The sequence below is a fragment of the Lotus japonicus genome, chromosome 6 (genome assembly GCF_012489685.1).
Source record: "Lotus japonicus ecotype B-129 chromosome 6, LjGifu_v1.2".
Taxonomy (NCBI): Eukaryota; Viridiplantae; Streptophyta; class Magnoliopsida; order Fabales; family Fabaceae; genus Lotus; species Lotus japonicus.
In genome coordinates this window covers 45,285,925-45,304,281 of record NC_080046.1, presented here as the reverse complement: position 1 = coordinate 45,304,281, position 18,357 = coordinate 45,285,925, and the positions used below count along the sequence as shown (strand labels likewise).

At 36.2% G+C, this 18,357-nt stretch overlaps 1 pseudogene; it reads right to left on the bottom strand.

The window, feature by feature from the left end:
• Nucleotides 1-1,214: 1,214 nt before the first annotated feature.
• Nucleotides 1,215-3,914, bottom strand: LOC130725395 (probable sucrose-phosphate synthase 2; annotated as a pseudogene).
• Nucleotides 3,915-18,357: the final 14,443 nt, after the last annotated feature.

The following is an 18,357-nucleotide window of genomic DNA, read 5'->3' as shown; positions in this document are numbered from 1 at the left end:
ATTGGTTATTTGGTTTCTATGGAAAGCACGTGGAAAGAAGAAAAGGGTTTATGGGTGATAGGGGAAAAGCAAAGTGTATGTGTTGCTGGATGCTAATCTTGACATTCTGCATATCCATTTGTACTAAGTTACCTCATTTTTACAACATAAAGTAAAAAAAATATTTCATTTGGTCACCGTCTCCCTGAGAAACTGAGAAAGGAATCTCACGTGACTAAAAAGTAACTGATTACTTTATAGTATTTTTGTTCTTTTTTTCAAACACAAAACTCAAATTAGAGATATTATAAGTCAAATTAAATATATATAATTTCTATCAGTCATCTGGTCTATTATGTATTTATTATGTACGAGTATAAATATAAATATATAATGAACTTACTCATTTTGGTACGGATCTTTTATCTTTTATCAAAATTTTGTAATAGATTTAAGTGATGATCTTTTACATTTTAGGTATGTCATAACGTGGATCAGTTTTAAAGTGGTCCACCCATAATTCACCCGTTAATAATGGTTGATTCAGAATCGTCAATTAAAAAAATATTATACCAACTACCACCAATAGTGAATAATCGGTAGACTATTTCAAATATCCACATGTTCATTTGTTTATAGATATAAACATTTAATACCAAACTCAAATTAGCTTCCTAAATAATTTTTTGGAAAAAAATATGTATTAATAATGAGTCTGTTTTAGTTGATTCTTTTATGAATAAATATTTCTTATGCTATTTTATTTTGTTTTCCAATTACACGGATAGCTAAACCTCAACTAAGCAAAAGTACAATGGCATGGAAAAAGACCCACAGATTTGTCTAACAAGCCAAGAATAGTGAGGGGTGAGCATAATTAAAATAGCTACCTAAGTATAAACCCGTACTTTGTACAGATGTCTTAAGAATATTTTTTAATGATAGTTTAATGTACTAAAGTAGATTTCATTTGAAATCTCACGAGTTTGACTCCTATTACCATCACATACCCGAACATGCATCCGAGATCATATGTCGCTTTAAGAGGTATAACATATTTACATATTGTTCACTAACACAACCCTCAAATCTACAAGAGGTATCAAGGCTCATGAGAAAAAGTAATTTATCCTTACCAACTAAGCTAACATGTGTTTGACATCTCCCTATATATTTGAAGGTTTCATTCCCTAGCATACAATTTCGAATTATTATTGCAAATACTGCACCAAAAATATATTTTGTACAAAATAATAAGTAGAATTTTGTTCTCAAAACTTTGTGTCATGTGTCATGAGGTGTTAGTTGTTCACCCCGTCTCTTGTGAGGTTGGAAGTTTGTTATGCATCCATAAAAATAAAGCACATTTCACAGCCAATAGTTTATTGCTTTGTGCAAGCACACGCAGCTACGGCTGCTAGATTGGGTGAAGAAAGCCCCGGGGCGGCCGGAGAAGACGAGCACACACTAGTGCTGCTATTGTAGAATACCTGCTAGGAGTAGTTTAAGAAAAAAGGAGAAGAAAAACGTATCTAGTAGTTTACTTCAGCACTTCACATTAGATAAAGCATTAGCAATCTTGTCCTCAGTTGTTTCACTGATGTGTGCAACAAGAGGACTCTGATTTGGTACAACATCATCTCTTTGGTAGCTTCCTGGACCTCTGAGTATACATCACCCCCTTCATGATTATGGTCTTGTGAGTTCCAGAAATTAATTCTTCATAACCAGTGTTCCTAGTTTCTCCAAGAATGACATACATGTTTGCAACACTCAGTCTCCAACGGACAAAGAGATACCTAACACAAGTAAATAGTAAGCAGTCAACTACTCAATACTAACCCTTGTTTTTGTTAGTAATTATGCAACATATGACAAGTCATGATCTACAGAACACTGCACTAGACAATTCCATCACATATTGAGGCTTAATTCCAGTTTTCTTATAGTGCCTTTACCCAAAGGATCGAAAATAGATTCCACAAACTCTCTAGCATGTATGCTAGCATCAGAGCCTTCAATTTGTGCAACTGTTGATGCCAGGAGTGGAATAACTTGCATTCTAGATGACCCCCTGCAGTACATAGGATGGAACCGTAAGCCTCGCATCCTAAGCTTCTGTCTCAACTCATCAATTTTCTTTGCCTGAAAAAGATATTTACCAGGATCATTCCAACCAAAAAAATCAAGTGCCTTACTCATTGCCAAATGCAAATACAGAAGCAACTTTCACCTACCCTACTAAGATCTTTTTGTCTGTATGAGATACAATGTGCATTACTTGATTTCAAATCTTCCTCAATTGGTCTGCGAAGACTTTTCTTCACCTTCAGCAGTATTTATAAGCTTCCAAATGGCTTTCTTTAGACCTTTACAGAACCAACGATAGTCGATATGCGCTGCATAATCTGGATCAGGAAACAGCTTTCCATCTCCGGTATAAGTGCCAGGGTAGTAAACTTCACTCCCACTACTGCAAATTAAAACATCAAAATCATTTACTTGAATGTTGCCTGATTTAAGGATCTCTATTGTTTCTAGCATTGGCATAGCTGTTGATAAAGCCAATCCTGAAACTCTTGCATATTGAGAGTCTAGTTGAAGAGCTTTAATGATCCTTTGCACTATCTGGGTCATTTTCTTATCAGGATCTCCATCAGTCTCATAGAAATCAAGGGCTATGACAATCAACCTATGCCTTCTCCTCAATAGAGGATATTTTCCAGTCACATTATCAGGCAGCTTATTACCACCACCAGTGTCATTTGAATCACCAGAATCTGACTTCCTCATTTTGCTCAGGACCCGTTTAACTTGGTCCTGCATCTCAGTCCCAGAACTTGCTGCAGCCAAGTCCCCATCAATTGAGAGCCTAAGGGACATGTCTTGAACATCATTAAGTGAATCAATGAAAGGCTCTTCAGCAGCTACATTTTTTTTGATAGCCTACATCATCACCTGGAGTATTAGTTTTCCATCGTGGATGCCTCATCCGGCAGGCTGCCACCCTAGTCAGATAAGTATAACAGTGTTCCTTCCATGAGAAAAGGTGTATATTTTTCCAACCATTTTTCATGCAGTCATGCCACAGGTTTTTCTCTGACAACAACTTGATCAAAGCATTAGTTATTGCTTGCTGATCATGAGGGTCCACATGCAAACCATTGTTGAGGACCTAACATATCAGAAGGAGATATCATAAGAGGCTATAAGGTCATTATACATCCAAAGGATCCTGTGAAATCAATATAACAGGTAAGAGAAGATTTGGAGCCTTTAGCAACCTTTTTGACAACAGATTATTGTATTTAAAAGTGGATTTTATGTCTTTCAATCCTATCTGAGAAAAATAGTCTACTCTGAAACATGAAGGAAATGTCCTCGAATGGACCATGTAGTTAATAAAGAGCAGCCCCGTGCACAAAAGCTCTCGCTATGACGGGAGTGTCTGACCACTTGGTCTAATATAAGGGCAAAGTCTTCATTTACCTGATGAATATCCACTGGTCCCTCATTTTTAGTGGTCACCATTGGAAGCCCATGCGCTACTGCCTGCATAAGCATGAACATGTTTGGAGAAACAAAGGTGATCATTTAAACATTAAAATGGTAACAGTATCACCAAAGTAGCTAATTAGTTAAATCCTACCTCAATTAGAGTAAGACCAAAAGGCTCTACTAAAGCAGGATTTATGAAAACACCCTGAGAGAAATTTCAAATTATTAGCTGTCCATAATTATTAATATATAAGAAGTTGGTTCTACATATAGTAAACTGCTAAACTTAAACTTCAGTATACCTTTGTTTTTGCAGCAAATCTATATATGTCTGGAACATCAGACTGCTTGTGATGCTTAGTGTATGCTACTTGCCCATATAGGTCATACTTATCAATCAATTTTAGCAATGTTGTGACTTGTGAGTACACTAGCATTCCCGAAAGACATCTCATATATGTCATCCCTGTTTCCCATTATATATGGTATGTCTACATATATTTCACATTAATTACTGTTGGCTTGCAACTGACAACTTTGTGCAGGAGATGCACTTTTAACCACTCTTTAAAAAGCATTTGGAGAAATCCGTCCCTTAAGAAAACTTCCTAATCTCGTATCGACCATGACAGTTGACACCACGTCTACCACGAGCACGTAGTACTTTCTCTAGCTTGACATCAAATTCATCATAAAGTCCCCACTGCTCCTCAATTTCTTGTTTTGTACTAGTGATGACAAGTTCTGCAGCATCTAGGGAAAGTTCTTCTGCTTCTATCCTCCTCCTCATCTTATATGTTGAATTAATGGGGAAGGCAAAAGAAATACTATTATGAGTTTGAAATTTATACATGTAAGAATGTGAATGTCAATTACCTGTCCACCAGTATCAAAATCTCGGCCAAGCTCCATGTTTTCTCCTGATCTCCTCGAATCAATCCATGCAAACTGTGGAATAAAAAAGCATAGGGTTATATCAACCATTACATACACACATAATATTCTAGAGTTTATTTCCAACAGTAGTGATGACAAAATTAAACTACCTTTAAAAACTTACACTAAAATTTCATAGGAAATATGTGGTACCTTGATAGTACATGCCTGGTACTGCAATTCCATTTTTCTTTTTTTTTCTTGTGCTTATTAATAAGATTGATCTTCAGATAGCTCCCTACTACACCAAGTCAAGAACATTTATATCATGCAACACAAGAGAAAAGATTGAAGGGGAGAATAAATGTCACTATGGTTGGTCAGTTTAAGCAGTAAAATGCATCTAAAGCAAAGTTAAATGATTAGCTGACCTTTAAGGAATACATTTGATATCTGTCTACCACAGTGATTAATGAACAACCCTTGTCACATATCTACAGTCTAAGAAGTTTGTCTAGACAATTTAGTGCTGTCTGCATACAGGTGGAAAACCGGTGAAGCCAAAATCACAGTGGATCACCACAAAAGCTAAGACAAGTTGCACCTGTCCACCTTAATATTGGTTCATCGTGGTTTTCTACATGTATCCAAACATTTGGCTGAGAGGTCAATGCAAATTGATTCCGAGGGCATGGAAAGTAAAACTCATGAGGACAATATAAAGCTTTTTTTTCCTTTTTGTCATCAGACCATACTTCCAAGTTAGAAGTCTGACGCTGGAATTTTTTCTTGGGGTCTCACTTTGCACCCTCTCCCCAACACCATCACCTTTTTCTTCTTCTGAAAAGTCTTCTGACATGTCCTCTGTTGCATCCCTGCGTCCTAGTTCTCTCTCTCATTTCGGCGTTGTCAACTAGGGGTGTTCATCGGATCGGATCGAATCAATCCGATGAAACCGACGAACCGAACCGAACCAAAGCAATTGAATTTTTTTTTTTTGTTATTCGGTTAAAAACCGATAAAAACCAATGAAGATTGGTTCGGTTCACGGTTTAAAAAATTAAAAACCAATGAACTGATGAACCGAACCGAAAATATATATTTATAAAATATTTAAAAATATATATATAGATATGTATTTACTAAAGAAATGTTTTGAAGAAATATTGTTTATTAGACTTTTTATGTTTGTTAGATATATTATGTTTTTGTTTTCTACTATTAATTTGTAATGGTACTAATATTAAACACTATTTAAGCATTTCTACATTGTTGTTGATTATATATTATGGATTATGAATTTGTGATTAAGCTATAATTGAGTTATTAATTTGCAATTTTTATGCATTGTTAAGGTGTGTATCATATGTGTTTTCTATATATTTAAAGTTGTGGAATAGATATTTACCAAAAAAAAAGTTGTGAAACCGATGAACTGAACCGATGCAAACCGTTCATAATCGGATCGGATCGGTTCAATTTTGGATTTTTTTTGCTAACAATTATATTGATCAAAACCGAACCAATGGATTTTGATTGGACTGTAACACCCCTATTGCCAGCCTCTGAACTTCCTCCTATACCAACTATACAAACCACACAAGTGTTGCCTGTTAGTCTTACACATGAGTGAATGAAAGTACCCCCCAAATTTCCATTTACAGATATGTTCTTGAATAATGAAACTTGTTTGAAATTAGTATACCAACCTTGGAATTCAATTAATTTATATTAGAATTAAAAGGTCTATTTCTACCTCAAAAGCTAGCTAGGTAAAGATTGTCTTCCTTCCCATATACAAGGGCTTTCTTGGCTAATCTGGGGGGGGGGAGTAAATGGTTGCAATTAAACATTAAGTATAAAATAGTAGCTATGAGTAATATTTTGAATCATGTTAAAATTTAAAATAACGCACCCCTCAAGGTTTGTCATGATGATACTTCATCTCATTTTTTATTTAAAATGTAGTACATTTCATATGCCCCTTTCAACTTTTGCGACAAAATATCAAAACCCCTTACAAAGTTCGAATAATGGAGATAAAATTAGTGAAGGATTTTATAAGATGAAGTATTCCGTCACAAAATTTGTCACTATTTTAAATCCGCCTATTTTAGTGATGGATTATATTTCCATCTATAATATCATTGATAATTTAAAATACTTGTTAAGCTTTGCATGTTTTAGTGGCAAATTTTGGAGTTGAAAAAAATTTCATCCCTAATACAAAGCAACGTAAATTAGCAACAACTTTTATGACCCCTTATAAAATTTGTCACTAATTATTTCTCTATTACTCATTATCCAAGGATTTTGTGATGAATTCTGATATTCTGTTGTAAAATTTAAAAGGGTGGAGTGAAATGCATATTTTAGACATGAATGAAATAAAGTGTCATTTTGACAAACCTTAAAAAATGAGTCTATTTTGGTATATCAAAAATGACAAATTACACCCTCCAATGATTGATCTGTGAACCTTCCCCTCTACAACTCATACGCTCCTCAATATTTTGTAATAAAATTTAAAAGGGGTGGCGTGAAATATATATTTTATAGACTGAATAAAATGGAGTGTCATTTTGACAAACTTTGAAGGGAGTCTATTTTGCTCATAACTTTATGATTATGTCTATCAAATACTTCATTCATTCCTTTTATAAGACTTAATACAAAAAATTGCGCTTATTAAAAACCATTAAATGCGTCTAATTAATGTATTGGCTTCTTTCATATTTGGCTTAATTGCACTTTTGGTCCCCCAACTATGGCCTTCCTGCGAAAATCGTCCCTAAACTTCAAAATTAGCAAAACTCGTCCCTCAACTATACACACAGTTGCACTTTTGGTCTTCCGTTAGCATTCCGTCAGAAATCTAACTGAAAATGATGACATGGCCTTTCTTAATTAATTTTAACTGAAAAAAAAAATTTAATTAAATAACAGCAGGTTTTTTTTTAAAAAAAGACAAAAGTATTTTTAAGAAATTCAAAAATACCTATTTATTAATTAATGATTAGTGAATTAGTTAATTAAATCTTCTTCTTTCATCTTAACCCTAAATTCATCTTCAACTTCTTCCTTCAGAACCCAAATTCCAGAATTTCAGATCCCATCATTCATCTTCTTCATCCCTAAATTAAGAAACATAACCCATCTCGCCCTTTCCCTGCACCAGAACCCATCCCTAAATTAATTATATGCATAGTTACACCCTAAATTAATGATTAGAAACAGAACCCATCTTCTCCATCTTCACAGATCGATGAAAAGGAGAAGAAGGATGGTGGAGAAGTCGCAGATCATGATAGTGGGTTATAGGTCTCGCAGATCTGAGGATGGTGGAGAAGTCACAGATCTGAGCATGGGAGGGAGAAGGTTCTGGAAACTGTGGTGTAGATACAGGACATGCTTTGGAAACTGGCAGAGAAGGGTTTTTGAGTCGTCCTTTGAATTTCCAATTTGCTTTAATCAACATTTAATTGGGTTTATCAGCAAAGGTAACCAATTCTAAGTGTCTCGGCCTTGGCTTGCCATTCAAAAATTGTGCTACAAGATTGACAGAGAATGAGAGAAATTAATCATGGGTCGTGGGGTCATTGATTTGTGGTTGCAAAGTTGCAAATAATCAATTAACTTGGTCCAAAGTTTCCTGGACTATAATTAACGAGCACATATTTTATTTTTTTAAGGTATAACAGATTCAATGTGTCAGTTATTGATGGTTTGAGGATTTTTGTGGTGGTTGTTTGCTAAGTGTATGATGAAGATTTTGAAGATAGAGGAAGAAGATGAAAAAATTTGGAAAAAAATTGAGGTTTGATATTTTTGAGTTTGAAGAACTTGGATTTTCTGGAGAAGACCTATGGGGGTTATGGTATTCTTAGTGAAGCTTGGAGATGATGAATTTGGGAAGATGAAGAAAGAATGAAGGTTGTAGAGTTTTTGGTTTTGAAGAACTTAGATTTTCTGGAAAAAAAAATGAAGAAGATGAAGAGTATGATGAAGATGATTGAAGGATGTATGAAGAAGATGAAGAAGTGGATGAATTTTTCTGGAAAAATCCAGAAAACGTTAGTTTTTGGATGGAAAAGTGAGGAGGGACCAAAAGTGCTAACGGGGGTTAACGTCAGGGAGGCAAAATGGGATTTTTAAAGTTTAGGGACTCTAATGACACATATCGCTTTCGTGGGGGACCAAAAGTGCAATTAAGCCTTAATTATATTATTAATATTTTTCAATTAAAATATTATTAAATAATACCACATCAGCAATCTGTTAGATTTCTGACGGAATGCTAACGGAAGACCAAAAGTGCAACTGTATGTATAGTTGAGGGACGAGTTTTGCTAATTTTGAAGTTTAGGGACGATTTTCGCAGGAAGGCCATAGTTGGGGGACCAAAAGTGCAATTAAGCCTTCATATTTACCCTTTGTCATTTTCTCACACTAGTAATCATTGCATTAATTATATTTTACTATATTTATTGATTTCCACCAATAAATGGATTCACTCACCATCGATATACCAAAATGCATAATTAGTTGGATGAGTAGTAATTAATGGTAGATGGTAATTAAAGTTTTGAAATTGAAAACACATAATTAATGTAAGTGTTATATATGTTACTCCCTCCGTCCCCTATTATAAGTCACTTTTTGTGAGTTTTTTTTGTCCCGAAATATAAGTCACTTTACAATATCTATGCACCATTAATTCTTTTTCTCCATGTTTACCCTTGTAGCATTTAAAGAATTTTCCTACTTTTCAATATTTTTCTTTATTTTCAAGGTCACTTTCATTTATATCTACTTAAAAAACTTTCAAAACTTAGTTTTTATTGGTGAGAGGAGGTTTTCAAGATAGTAGAACATTAATATGGAGAAAGAGGTAGATGAGATTAATTGAATTGATATACTTTTAAATGAGGTTAATTTAGGAAAAAAAAATACGTATCTATTGCAACTAACTAATTCTAACCACTTTTCTTAATCCTAGAGAATTAGGTAAAAGTGACTTATAATAGGGGACGGAGGGAGTATAGTACAATATTTTTTATGAATTACTGTAATAGGTCTTATATTTAGGAACGTGAAAAATGGAAAACTAGGTCTTATAAACAGAAACGAGGGAGTATAAATTATAAAAACGTATGCATATATTACGTTTGAAAGTTAAAATATATAAAAAGTAACAAAATAAAAGGGTTTTACCCATGTATTTTTTTTTGACAACTGAATTTCATATTATTAATAATAGACCAATGAACTGGCCAAAACCAACATCAGCAACATAAGAGTCCAAAATCAACAATATTAAAAATATTGTTTCCACATATTTCCATTATTCATTTAAAAAATTTCAAAAATAAATGTTTAATGAAAATTTATCGAACAAAATTAAAAATATAAAACCTTAAAGTTAATTTTCTATATTTTTAAATCAGTAAAAAATTTAAATAAATTAATTTTTTTTACAAATTAAATATTAAAAATTATAATTATTACTAAATATTTTATGAAAAGTAAATCATTTTGCATATATGTTTATCACATTTATGAATGGAAATTCAAAATATATCTAGAGACTTCTAGATTCTATGCCTTTTTATCCAACAATCATAAAATGCATGTTATATAACAAACATATAATATATATATGTTTATATAACATGTATATAATACATGGTTACCATATACATATATATATATATATGTATATATATAAATCTACAGACATAAAATTCACTTAACATTTTATTAAATACATATTTTCAATTTATCCATATATTTAATAAAATTATTAAATTATATATTGTAGGGTTAAATAGGTCCAAAGACCCTGAGATATAGGGTCACATCCAAATATGTTCCTTGAGAATGATTTATGACTTTTGGACATTGACAATTTTTTTTAATTCAAATGAGGATAAATGGTGTTATGGTTCTCACATGCCCGGTCCACGTGGACTTTTCACATCATTTTTGTTCTTTCTAAAATTTCTCTGATCACTTTAGGTCTTTATCCTTCACTTCCCTATTCCTCCTCTTTTTTTCCTCTTTGTGCTCCCACCCAACATCCACAAATGACACCTGACCACCCACAACCACCACCCAACTCCCATCGGCCACCACTTCCCCTCCCTTCTCTTTTCTCTTCCCCACCCTTTCAGAACTCCACAACCCCTTCCCCCTTCTCTTTTCTCTTCCCCTCCCTTTCAGAACTCCACAACCCTTCCCCCTTGTCTCCTATATAATACAATTCAGTAATTCTACCCTTAAAGATGGAGCATATCAATGTGATGATTCAGACACACCAATTGTGGAAACAAGAAAATATGAAGTGGTTGAGATTATAAGTCAAGTTACCATTTTCCCCTACCCATATTATTAATATTATTATTTTATCCCTTCATCGTCTTCCTTTCTTTCATGAACCATCGTTTTGTTAATCACCAATAATTGCATCTATTATGATATGAGTTAGGAAATTTCTTTAGAATACGCAATGCATTTTTGGCCAAAAAGCGGGCTAGATTGCTTGATTACCTTAGCCCCTAAGGTTGAATTGTTTTTGGAAGTCAATCGGTTATTTACGAACACATGGGGTAGACATGGAAGTGGGCAATGACTTGATGCTCCAAGCAATGACTTGTGGTGATTTAGGTTATCTGGTCAAGACCGATTACCTGGGTTTGAGAATCTCCAGAAAAGTAGTGCGAAAATATATAATACCTCTCTAATTGTGTATTACAGTTCAAAGGGGCACATACTTCATGAAGTGGTCTATCTAATAGTAATTTATCCTGTGAAAGCTCGTCTAATAGTAGTGATGTTTCTACAGTATCGAGTTCTTATGCAAACCAAAGTAGTGCTTGTAATTAGGCTTTTGAATTGTCATTTGATTTACAAATAGTCAGTTTACTTATGTAAGAGTAAAATACACTTACTCCCTCAAGGTTTTCTAGAATAATACTTCACTCCATTCTTATTTAAAATCTACACTCCACTCCACTCATTTTATCAGGTTAACCTCATCCATAAATATGCCAACGGAATAATCCATTCAAATCATAATTAATTAATTTATACTTATTTTTCCATTTCTTTATTTTCTGGATATTAAAAAAAACAAATTTTATTTCAATTCAACATAATGTTTCAAAACATTTGATTTAAGAAAAAATCAATTTTTTTTGGAAGAAAAGATGATTAACCTCCCAATAAATCTATGAAAAATGCTCATATTTAATCTCCCAATAATTCTTTGGTAGGAGAGAGTTAGCAAAGAGAGAGAGGAGAAAGAGAGAGAAATAGAGAAGAGAGATGCAAACTATCGTCGTTTGATTTGCACACAAGCTGAAGAGAGAAGAGAGCTTTTGTGGGCCCAGTTAACTTTTTCAACTCTCTCCAATTTGCGAAGAAATAGAGAGTTCCAAATTACATTCCTTGATTTACCAATTTTGTCCTAACTCCTCAACCATTTTAAACATAACTAGTGTTTTTTATCTATTGTATTTGATACATCGATCAATATTTTAAACTATAAAAAATTTAAGATACTAAGAATTAACAATCATAGTATAAAGATTATGAAAAACACACGAGTTAATAGGCCAAAATCTTTAAGTTTTGCATATGTGAGGTATAACTGAATTTTGTTTGCGAAGATGTATACGCATATATGGTATTGTTTTTGTGGTTTAGATATGTAACAATACATAAATATATAATTACTGTTTAAATTATTGAAAATACACTTAAGTTAAAGGAAAATGAAATTTTATTTTTTTAACTCGTACAAATTTTCATTTTTCATGTAAAATGTTCCTCCCCGTGACATCTCGTAACTCTAATGTGTTAGCACTAATAAATCTAGGCCTAACGTGTTATTCTAAACCTCGTGTAACTTCTATAGTTTAAACACGAGCAACGGTCAAATAAAGTATTATTAGGCGTAATAACTATAAAGTCAAAGCTCGACAGTAAGGGCAAGTTAGGTGTGTTGCACGTTCTACGAGAGTAATGAAGCGTATTATACTAGAATGAGAAAGAATAGTTAGAAGGTTACCATCGTTTGTGCGCTCTCCTCTGACTAGTCGACCAGCTCCCTCGCCGCACGAGACATAGACTCCTCCCCGTGCAGCAAGATGTCTTCCTCTTACCGTAGGCACAGATGGCTCAACCCTGGTTACATTGCAATCCTTGGCTTGATGCCCCGGGCGATTGCAGTTGAAACATAGAGGTCTCCCGTCTGGACACTTGTTAGAGTGGTGCCCCACCTTCTTGCACCTGTAACACGTTACTTGCTTCCTCGCCCCTTTAGATATGGCAGGAAGTTTACCCTTCATCTTGTTGTCAGACGGTCCCGCCTGAAACGTCTTACAGTTCACGGCCAAATGCCCTATCTGGTTGCAATTGAAACATCGAGGCCCTTGGTCCAGACATGCATTAGCATAGTGTCCATTCTTTCCACACCTGAAACATGTCACCTCAGGATGTGCTGATTGGCTTCCTGCCCTTGGAGTGGCAGTAGTCGAAGACTTAAAAGATCTTGGGGTAAAACCCCTCTCCTTCGGATGCTGATACGGCCCCAACTGACGGTACTCCTGAGAACCTGACCTCACTGGTCCTCCAGTTCCAGCTCGGTCCAACCTACTTTGCTGGTACTTGGACGCCTTGATTAGCGGTTGAGGTTGCTCACGTGCCGCCTCCTCAGCGCGTCTGTAAGCATCCTCAGCAGCCTGATTCATCATTGCCTCAATCATGGTAGCTATTGCCTTCGCCATACGGTCAGGGCTTACCATCCTATGCTTAGTCAAACAAACAGTTAGTACTCATCATAAGATAGTCTCTGGCACAACTATACAATATGATCGAGCAATAACTTCAATCAATTCTAAGCGAAAAATCGCTTGGCAGACAATCAATTTTTACTCTTTGCAGAGTCACACAACCTAGCACAGAAGACTTATTCCCCAAAGACTCCCGAAAGACTCGACAAGCTCTGATACCACAATTGTAACACCCCGATTTCGGTGGCGTCACTTTAGTAACCGAAAAGAAAGTTTAAGCGGAAAAACGTGAATATTTTTTTTTCTCGATAATACAAAATTAAAACTGAAAGAAATAGAGCTTGACAACAGAAGATAACAAAACTAATATAAAATAATAGTTACAGCCCCCGCTGTAAGTAGTAAACCACGTCACGAGTAACCCTCCAGTGACGGACAACAAAATAGAGTAACGCCCGAAGGCAAAAGGTACAATCCAAAAGAAAAGGTTAAGTGTCTGCAACACAAACCCTCAAAATGAGAATAAGTCAGCCCAGATGGCCTAAAACAAGACCCCCTAGTCCAACCAACTCTCTGTGATTTCCGTAAAGAGAACCACAAGAAAAGCTAAAGGTCGGGGACCTACCCTGCCCAAAACGAAAGACTGAACATCAGAGCCAAGACGCTACTCCTACACTAATCCCAACTATGCATCCCCAAGATCGTCGTCTGAATCTAAATCCAAGACGACTATGTCGATGACTGCATCTGTAACACCCCGATTTCGGTGGCGTCACTTTAGTAACCAAAAGTAAACTTAATGCGGAAAAACGTGAATATATATTTTTTTTTCCGATTATAACTAAGACAAGACTGAAATAAATAAAACCCAAGTGCGAAAAGTAATAAAACTAATATACAATATATAAACAGCCCCCGCTGTAAGTAGCAACCTCGTCACGAGTGAACCTCCAGTGACGGGTAATAGAAGAGTAGCGCCCGTAGGCAAAAGTACAAACCAAAAGAAAAGGTTAAGTGTCCGCAACACTATCCCTCAAAATGAGAATAAGCTGGCCCATCGGCCTGGAACAAGACTTCCTAAGTCCAACCAACTCTCTGTGATTCCCGTAACGAAACCACACAAAAAGCTATAGGTGGGAAACTACCCTGTCCCGAACGAAACAAATGATGTTCAGAGCTAAGACTCTACTCCTACATTAATCCCATCTCGAGGAGCTCACACTAACACTCAATCCTACATGCTAGCGTGATCGTCGTCCGAATCTGAATCCAGAACGACTAAGTCTACATACACCATCCGTCCTCCTCTCGCAACCGCGATACGCTCCAGTTCCTGCATCTCAACCCTAGTTCCTCCCGAAGGATGAACCATCATGAATCAGCCCGCCAAAGACATCTGACAAAGGGCGTTTGTTCGCCAAAGCACACACAGAAGACGCGAGGGTCAACTCCAAAGAATTATATAAATAATACCACCAATAGATACCATTAAAGGATTAGCCACTTAGGCTTATAACTAGGGATAACATCCTAGGGTTGCATTATTCCGCAAAGAATATAACGACAGTAAAACACAGTTAACATGCATCAAGTAGAACTAACAAGTATCAAACACACTCATCACTAAGTCAGTATGCATGTTGCATGAGATGATATGCAGGTTAACCCAGTCAACCAATATGCAATCCGGAAAGGGATGGACATCAAACGGATCAGCCCTAACACCAGCCACGGTGGAACCATTTCGGCCCGCGTGCCTCTTACACCACACAAAGGTAGCCAGATCAGCAGTAAACCCGTAGGTCTGCCATTTCGGTCTGCTACAAGAGACGTCTATAAACGCTCTTTCACGGCATTCCGGGTCTTATGACCATTTTGGAAACCGACGAGGTCCAGAGTACGTCCTGTGTTAATACCTCATTAATGTTGCATGAATGCAAGATGATTAGTCAGTCAACGTCTCCGATCTCACTCGACACGTCGCCACATGTTCTAGCTAAATTAATGTCTCTAAAAGCTTACCCTAAGGTAAAGTCGATTCTGCGACAAAAGACACACTTCACAACAACACATAGCTGCTCCAACAGCACAACAACAAACGCTGCTCCAACAGCACAACAAACAAACGCTGCTCCAACAACACAACAACAAACGCTGCTCCAACAGCACGACAAAAAACGCTGCTCCAACAGCACAACAAACAAACGCTGCTCCAACAGCACAACAACAAACGCTACACTTGGATCCGACGACACTCCTCGTTTTTCCAAAACTATGATTTGACTTCCAATGCCTTCCTTCGAGGTTGTTATCATTACTTAAAGATTTTGAGGTTATTTAAGGTCTTATGAATTTTCTTTATAAAATAGATTCCATTTTGTCTTATCGCAAGTCTTATACATTTTCAGGATCTCCCAATCCCCAGTCGCTTCCAGAGGATGTCTCGATCCACTAAACAAAATTAAGGCCCGAACCTCGTTCGTCCTATCAAACTTTCTCAAAACTCTCAAAATAAAATCGGCATGACCTGCCCGCTATTCTCACCATTCAGAATCTCAGATTCCAGTACAGAGCATATTTAAATCATCACAATCAACAACATGTCATATATCAATAAATCGCATCATAAACACTTAGCACTTAGCATATAAAGCATGCACCACACATCCTAGATTACCCACATAGCACATAGCATGTAAGACAATCTCAAAAACATTCAGTAGATGAATCATCTACATTGTCAGCCGAAGCCTCAGAAAACATTTTCCAATCACACACAATTCCAGTGCATAAACAGTAAACAATGTCGAAACATCGACCCTAAGCATTAACTAGAGATTCAGTGAGAAGCCCTCACCTGTAGGTTCTCCAGAGTTATCTCCTAAAGCTCCTTCACAATCAAAGCCTTGCTCCGCTGGAAATTCCTCAAAATCACCTTTAGAGCAAAACCACAGAAATACTATCAGAATCTATCGAAAACTAAGCTATCGATACTTACTAAGGTTACTCGAAGTAATCTATACTCTAAGGTACGATAATCTAGCGCGAAAGACAAGTTTTCGGAAAAGGAAATTTTCCTCCTCCCCCCTAATAGGGCTCAGCCACTTTGGTTAATTGTGGGGCTCGATTTTTCTTCGATCAAACTTGGTTCCTATGCTTTCATAAGCCGTAACTAAGGGTATTCTGAACTCGGAAAAATTATCGGATCAAAAACTGTCGCAGGGGTATTTTGGTCATGATTTTTAACTTAGAAATTTCAAAACTGAAATCCCAAGAACCAAATTTTGCAGGGACGTTACTAACGACGTTTATGACAACTAATCCTACTAACACTAAGCTAAGGCGATAGTTTTTAGCCTAAAGGTTGAAGCTTTACCTCAAAAACTCCAAAAATGGGTATTTAAGGCTAAAATTGATTCCGGCGGAATTCCGGCGACATAACGGAAAATCTAACCCGGCAGAAGTGATCTTGGGCGCATAAGGAAGAGGTTTAGAATCAGAAATGAAAGATTCAGGATAGTTTTGCAAAAACCCATAAACTATCCGCTCAGAAAACTCTACAGAAAAGCTATGGAAAAAGCGATCAGAGGTAAGGATTAGCGACTATACCTCGAAGCCTTGAAGTAGCAACTGATTGATCGACGATCAAGCAAGAAATGAACAAAAGCTCTTCTTCCTTCTTCCTCTTAGCAAATTCGCAGGTTTTGGAGAGAAATGGTGGAAATTTGTGATATTTTCTCATTTCTTGGCTATATATAGAGGTTGGCAAAACGCGGTAAAATGAAAGTTTCGCGAATCTGATTTTTCCGGCTTCATTCTCCATGAATTCTAAGATAGGTTTTGGCGAAAGAATTCCAAAACTAAAATGAGGTCTCCTTATATTTTAGGTGACTAATGCAAAGTCGGTGTAAAACTATTTTACCCGATAAGTTACTTTTTGCATCGAATGTCGGAATGGAAAACTTCCTTCTGAAGAAAGATTGAAATCATCAAGAGAAATGGGTGTACGCGTGTAGAATCTTCATTTGAAGCTCTGAATAGAAAAAGTCTTCATTGACGGTTGATTCTAGGGTTTTGAAAAACCAGGGATTCGGTTTCGGCAAACTTCCGATGATTGGAATCGGACGTTCGTAGATCCTAGAGTTTCGCCTCGAAATGATTGTGATATATGGAAGAAGAGAAGTTCTAATATTTCTCTAAAGATTTTTGGACTAAATTCCTACAGTGTTCCAAAGCTGGAAGTTTGTTGGAAATTATATTCCTATAGTGTTCCAAAGCTGGAACATAGTTTTGTTTCCTAAGGTTCTTGTCCTAGGTTTTAAATGCGAATATTAGTCGTGCTATAACTTAAATCGACTTCGATACAATCCTTTGACTTTTCCTGAACTTTCTCCTTCATAAATATATTTCATTTAATAAACTTTCGTTCAGGTTTCCCTTCACATTACATCAACCCTAATCGTGAATAAGAAGTTTATTCACTTATCATAAACTTAAAAACTCGGGCCTTACATTACTACCCTCCAAAAAGAAAGTTTCGCCCTCGAAACTTAAGGGTTAGTAATAGTTCTGGATACTGTTCTTGAATCTTCTCCTTCAGCTCCCATGTCGCATCACCAGTGTCTTTATTCCAAATGACCTTCACTAACTCGATCTCTTTCCCTCTCAACTGTTTTATCCCGGTGTCACCAATGCTAATTGGCGGTGTCTCGAAAGACATATCGTCCTCTAACTCTCTGTTGTCCTGTTCGACCACTTGAATCGGTTCTCCGTTGAAAATAATATTTGTTGGCATTCGTGCAATCGCACAACCTTAACCACTTGCTCCTCTGCCCTTGTTCGTCCAAAATACTGATTAGAAACTCGGTACATCTCTATGTTCCGGATTGAATGCTCAACTTGAGTCTTACTACCTTGTGCATGACAAGACTCATTCTCCTTAATCATAAATTTATCAACCCCTCATAAGCTAATCATCCTCTTGATATCCAACAATCCATTATTGTCGTCTTTGTCCTCAAAACCTTCCTCACTCAAACCAGTTTACACTTACTGAAATCCCTAACGCTTCGCATCAATCGAGATTTATCCTCTAGAAGGTCAAATCATAACTATACCTCAAGGGACTTAACTAGTCATTTCGTCATCCGATCCTCCAACCTTCTGAGGTTTAACTACTATCGTAACTGTTATCACTACTACATCCCTT